The sequence below is a fragment of the Vicia villosa genome, unplaced genomic scaffold (assembly GCF_029867415.1).
Source record: "Vicia villosa cultivar HV-30 ecotype Madison, WI unplaced genomic scaffold, Vvil1.0 ctg.001334F_1_1, whole genome shotgun sequence".
In the NCBI taxonomy this organism is placed as follows: domain Eukaryota; kingdom Viridiplantae; phylum Streptophyta; class Magnoliopsida; order Fabales; family Fabaceae; genus Vicia; species Vicia villosa.
In genome coordinates this window covers 520,871-527,766 of record NW_026705578.1, presented here as the reverse complement: position 1 = coordinate 527,766, position 6,896 = coordinate 520,871, and the positions used below count along the sequence as shown (strand labels likewise).

The following is a 6,896-nucleotide window of genomic DNA, read 5'->3' as shown; positions in this document are numbered from 1 at the left end:
AAATAATAAATAAAATAAAATAAAATGAATATAAGAAATGACTAAATCGACCTCAATTCTGACTCCAAAAATTCTTTCAATGACTTAACAACTTTAATATATAAGATATAATAGGAGGATGAAACAAACGTGTATATTGGTTTTTCAACGGAGTTCACGGTTTTGAAAATGGTGTGAGCATTTTTATGCAGAGTATTTTCCTGTCACATTTATCCAATTGTACAAGTTTCCCTAATGTTAGAGACTCCAAAGTGGTTGAGTACTTGTGAATTTGAATAAATTTGGCAAGATGCAACCATTATAATTTTTAACAAGTATATTCTGTAAATAAATAAAAACATTGTTTTTTTTGACAAATTGATGCTCAAATTATTTATTCCCTCCGTTTTATAATGAGTGTTGTTTTAGAAAAAAATATTGGTTTAAAAGGACTGTAATTCTCATTTTTCAATGTAGTAATGATTGCTATTTATTCAATAAAGTTCCTTCAATTATTACTCTGTAAACTACTCCTAATATATTTATAAGGTTAATTTAATAATAGTGTAATACCTTATGATAGTATTATTACATTTTTTATATCTGTGCGCAGATACTTATTTTAAAACAGAGGGAGTAAGCGTCAATCTCTTTTAACATGTTACCAAAATATAGGAATGTTGCAAAATCGCTCTCCTTGCATGATGAATATTATAAAAGTACAGAATAGTAAAAAAACTATAAAACACAATAGTAAATTTTCATTAATATATCAACTATATTTTACACCAATGGTGTATATTATTTTAAACATAATATTTTTCATCACAACTTTTGATTCTATAACTATATTTCCTATCTTTCAGTTGAAGAAGTCATTCTTCTTTCAATTCTTCCACTTTTACTTCTGCTCAAACCAGACAATATATGTGTATAAAATAAAAGATTTGGAAGAAGATGTGTCTTATTTATTTTATTCGAGATTGTTACGTATTTATAATAACGTAATTTATTTTAGAAAGGAAACTGACAACAACATTCCGATTCATAATCACATTCCCCTTTGTGAAATCCCTCCAAAATGCATCTTCTTTCACAATCTCCACAATCTCCAAAAATACATTTTATTTTATGATTATCACCTTGGGTTGCTCCTGCTAAAAAAAAAAAAATCTCAAACTCAAAATTTATTTAAATATTTTTTTTTGTGTTAGCAAATATTTTTTAAACTGCATTATAAAAAAATCTCAAACTCAAAATTTGTTTTAATATTATAACAATGATGTACAAAATAGAATTTAAGGTAGAAAAGTTCTTATGTTTCTTACCAGAAGATAGGACCAATGCAATGCATAAAAGTCCCATGAGAAAAAGCTTGCGAATGTGCATTGCCATTTTTTTGTTGAAGATTTTAACTCTTATTATTATCTTTTGTAATTGCATTATGCATAGCAAACTTCAAGTTCTTTATATAGTACTCATTTCATAAAAAAAATAATTAAGAATTAAATACTATTATTTATTATTTATTATGTAATGTTTTAAAGAATATGAGTAAAAAAAAGTATCAAAATTTGGAAAACTCGTATACTACACAACTACTCACATCAAATATTAGAGAAAGAAAGAGACAAATTTTATAATGCAGTTTATTTAACATTTGGAAAAGTGACAATAATTATGTGAAGAAAATAAGCGACGGTGACATATATATTTCATTTTTTCTTTAAAGTAGAAGTTAGAGTTAATTGATATCACACGTTTCTTTTATTACATAACTAATAATGGAACTATATGAAAGTTGGAGAATAATGATAGATTTCCTTCTTTAGAAGTGTTGTTGGAATTGATCCATTTTTGGAATGATAGTAGTTGGATCAAACTTTTCTTCTTTTGGTAATTTGTCGTGCCTAAAATCGAATGTTGCAAATAATGAGTGCCACTTGACTTCTCATATAGGAAAGGATATATTTATTCAACTAGTAACAATGGAAGATTTTTATACTTAAATGCACTATTTGGAAAAAAATATATCAAATTGATGCAATTTGAAAATAAATTTCTAGAATGCCATACTTTTAAAACAAGTTCAGTCATCTATTAGACGAGCTAATCAAAGAAATTATTTTTATGTATAGGCTCGGTCATCCATTGACCGAGTAACTTATTATGTCGGTTATTTTTTACTGTTTAAGTCAAGTCTCGTGTTAAACGACTTAATAATTCTCGTTGATTCAAATTTTGAAAAATTATTTAAATTATAAACTTGTTAAGTCAATCTAACCAATTTAATAGTTAGTAGAATGATAACATTTTTAGGGTAGAAGAAAGAAAGAATGCACACTGAATTTCTCTTAGATTGGTAATGGCATAAAGTTTCCTTATAGACAAGAGGATTACAAAGAGATTAAGCCGAACAAAACTCACTTATTACTTCACTAACGAAGGTTACTTACAAAAGAAGTAATCGTTTTAGTAGTTACTAACTTCCTTAACCTCCTAGCTTGTTTCCTAATTTCACTTACTAAGGTTACTTAAAAAACAATTAGAATAAATATCTTGCAGAAACTGAATCACACTTTAAATCATCTTTAAAAGAGATTGGAGATTTTCTCATTAAGTGCAAATTCAAATCTAGTGATTAAAACATATCTAATCAAATCTTTTCATGGAATGAATCTTCAATCAATATCTTTGCATATCAAATTTCATCAGAACCATGGAATCAACATTAAATCTCCACAACGATTCAACTCTTCCAATACTCCAGGGCCCGACTCGTACAACGAGATTCACCCGTAACAGAGGCGACAAATGAAAAGTTAGTGATCCACATCTTCGGGAGTTCATCCCCAAAGAATAGCTCTTAAACTACGGAGTACAATCTATTCCCAAGACTCTGGCTCGAGAAATAACCTGAAATATACGTGGCAAAGGGGCATCCTTGGAATTTACTTCGCAAGAAATAGCCAGCATATATGTAACGTGCCTCACTCTCTGATCAATCGATTTGCGAATTCCTCCAATCTAATGCACACTGAACAGAATGGACAAAACATCAATTTTTCACAGTGCAATCGATTACTTGACCACTATCGATTTCTCATTGAACAAGAAGCAAAACAACATATTTCACACAGGGAGCAATCGATGGCACCACTACAACAATCGATTGCACACTTAACCAGAGCTAAAATGCTACATTTCCTGCATTAAATCAGTTCCAATACAATCCATTTTGATTCTAAACTAACTCAAGCATGGCATGATCATAATTAACATGATTTTACAAGTAAAATAACATAAAAAGTCAACATGCATACTCATGTAATCAAGGATCAAATTAAATACTTCTCATAGTTCATATGCCATGCAACGCAATCAATACAATTATAAAGCTCATATAAATGTATGCAATCATATCTCAAGAACCCCAATCCCCTCATCATACAAACCTTAAGCTTCTACTCAAGGATTCTAACTAGGAACCCACGTCAAGAACAAACTATGAATTCGGTAATGAAGATGATGCAAATATGATGATGATTTCTTTAGGAATTCCCACATGCAAGCTTTGATGATGGTGCACTTGGACTCTTCTCCCTTTCTTTCTTCATCCATTCCAAATACTAGTTTTTCTCGTTCTCAGAGACCAAGAGACAAGAGTCTACAACTAGTGCAAGAGGTTCTTATGGGGAAAAGACTCATTTTCCCTCCAACTATGACATATATTTACCAATTTTCTATCTAGTTTCCTTCTAAATAAATCCTTATTTACCAAACATGCCACTTGTTCTTCTTAATCCCAATTAGTAGCATTTAAATCAACTTATAGACTTAATATTGCTCAATCATCTATTAACCAAAATATCCTCTTAGAATTTCATTTAAAAGACAATAAGTGAGTTAGGTGAAAATGGAGTATTACAATAACGAAGTTTTTGATATTGGGTACGGTTAAAGTAGGGTGAATAGTGTAGCAACCTGCCCTAAAAATAAACCTTTTAGAGTCGCCACCTATTCTACCAGGGCAAATAGGAAACCCTACGCAGTATAAAGATTCGGGGTAAGATTATTATACTCAGGTCAAGGGAAGGTGTTAGGCACCCTTAACCCTTTCCTAAGGTTTTCATCTAAGGTAAAGACTTATGGCTAAAATATTCAGATTTAATAGCTAAGGAAATGAATAGGGGAAAAGTGAGATTTTGGGGAAGGGGACTCGCCTTGTTGCCAAGTGCCTACGTATCTCCTTAGGGAGAATCAGAGTCAACGTAGTTCGGGGCACAGGGTTGCACGCCTTAGAATTTGATATGGTATGGTTTGAAGGTATTTTGAGTTACCTTGTCGCAGTTTTTGAAATGCGAAGTTCACAAGGTATTTTGAATTACCTTATCGTAGTTTTGAAAATTGCAGTATTGAAGAGGTGAATTTTGAGTGTTTTAAATTTGGCGTTTAACCCTGATTTAATTTGTACTATTAATCGCAATGATCAATAGGTTTGATCACCATAGTTAATAGATTTATAAAGGATTGCTAACAATTCTAATCGATAGATTTGATTATCACTAATAGCAAATAGATGTGTGTTTATTATTTAATTTTATCGTCACCCCTCATAATCAATAGCTTTGATTAAAAATAATTACGAATTGACAAAGAAATGCTAATCATCATAACCAATAAGATGGTTAGAACCTTTTAGCAAAATATATTTTATTTGAATTTAATTAATGATTAATTAAATAATTGATTATTACCCACCGCGATTAATTGATTTAATCGAAGCGAATAAAATTCTGAGATTGTTTGGATAAAACCTAAGTTGGTTAGAAAACCTAATCCTAATACTTAGGCCAATGGCCAGTGGGATTGAGCAAATCCTAATCCCTTGATCGATACACCTATCTAGGGTTTTTATGATTTTTAATAATTAAAATTAAATCAATTAAGTCGAATAATTGAAATAGTCGGGTAAATCATTCTAAATAATCATAGCCCTAATCCTAATTAAAATATTAACTAATTATCTATTAATTAATTTAAATCAATTACTTATTATGGAAAAGAAAAGAAAAGAGTTTATAAAAATAAAAAATATTTAAATAAAACCTGGTGAGGAATCCTGTGTGACGCATTTGAGAGGTCCATGGTGTACCCTCAATCCATGATGTGTTAGATCTCATAATGACATGATCCTATGGCTGCTGGTTGAGTGTGTACGGTAGGCATGTGCGTAACTCTGGGTACCAGATCTTGTAGCAGTTCCGAATATTTAAATGATAAAAAGTAAACGTCGCTAGCAAGGTTCAAACACCTGACTCTTCACTCACAAGATCCCTCCTTAACCAGATAGGCTGCATTCTAAACTTATTAATGAAATTGCAAACAAATTAACAAGTATTAAAGTTAGTAATATGTTGAGATTTAAAACGAAAATTCAAAGTGGGTCCCCTGCATTCACGTGTGACCAATGGGAAGCGAGCAACAAAGCTGAGATCTTTGACCCACCAATCACCTGCGTCCACGAGTGCTACGTCGGGGTCAAACAAACCAGAAAGCCCTGCGCCACCGGAACAGTGGGTTCCGGTCATCCCTTTCGATTAGCCCAAGCATTAAAACCTGTAAAAACCAAGCAAACAGTCAAGGAAAACTACCCAGTTCCACTAATTTGGGTGCTACGAATCCATTGGTGCGATAAGTTTTGACTAAAACGCTCTGTATCAGTAGGTTCGACCATGACAGCTCCTTAAGGTCCTTTAATGGCGTATTGCGATTTAAGTCTCGAAACTTGCATGTTGCACGTTGCATCTAGCTCAAATGTCACCCTGATCATGAACAAGCACACAAAACATATTAACAATTCGTGGAAAACGAAAAAATGAATGCAAGAACTTTATCAAATCGGAGCCATTGAAGGGTGTGTTTCGAGGACGCTTCAGGAAGATGTAAAGGCTTGGAGCCATTCCTCTAAACCTCCAGAAGATGAATTGGGGCTTTAAATTGACTGAGAGCAGTTATACACCAAGAAACCTTATGCCCTAGCTTGGAGAGAAGTTTGAACTTGGAAACCCTAGCCTCTTCTCTCCAATTTTCGTCCCCCTGGGGGCTGCCCATATTTTCTGTATATATATATATATATATATATATATATATATATATATATATATATAGGGGACGACTCAGGTGAGAACACTTGGTTATTATGAGAAATGAGAACAATGAATCACGACCATTAAATTTTGATTTTATTGATTTTAATGGACTGGATTGGTTTCTCTTTCTAGAATCCTTAATATTTATTTTAAATCAACATAGAAAGAGAAACCAATCCAGTTCATTAAAATCAACAAAATCAAAATTTAATGGTCGTGATTCATTGTTCTCATTTCTCATAATAACCAAGTGTTCTCACCTGAGTCGTCCCCTATATATATATATATATATATATATATATATATATGAATCGTTTAGGTTAAAATATGAGAGTTAGAATTAAGCTTTGAATGAGAAAATATTATTTGATTTTCTTGAACCAAAAGTTTCTATTTTGAACTTAATATATTTCATGCACTTTTCAATTCTTTCTTGGCCCTTGGATCAAGCTAAGATCTGATTAAATCAAAGGAAAAAATTAGAACATAAATCATATAATTGTTCCATGATTTTATTTGATTTTTATTTGAAATTAAATGATTAAAATCTCATATAAATAAAATAATATTGCAAAAATAATAATGTTTGACCAATGAACTCTTTATGGGCCTTAAATCACGTGGATAAGTTAAACATTAAGGCCCATTTGAGAAATAATCAAGATTGCTCAATGTTGGCTTCATGTACTTTCTCAAAAATTGGTTAACTTCAACAATTCACAGCTCTCTCAATTTTTATTATATCGGAGAGTTCTAGGACTTTTT

At 31.4% G+C, this 6,896-nt stretch overlaps 1 long non-coding RNA gene across 1 annotated transcript; it reads right to left on the bottom strand.

Moving 5' to 3' along the window:
- Window positions 1-720: 720 nt before the first annotated feature.
- LOC131634694 (uncharacterized) lies at window positions 721-1,440 on the bottom strand. The gene is made up of 2 exons (XR_009293626.1): window positions 1,308-1,440; window positions 721-1,136 (listed from the first exon to the last, which is right to left on the bottom strand). It is a non-coding gene; the product is annotated as an uncharacterized LOC131634694 (long non-coding RNA).
- Window positions 1,441-6,896: the final 5,456 nt, after the last annotated feature.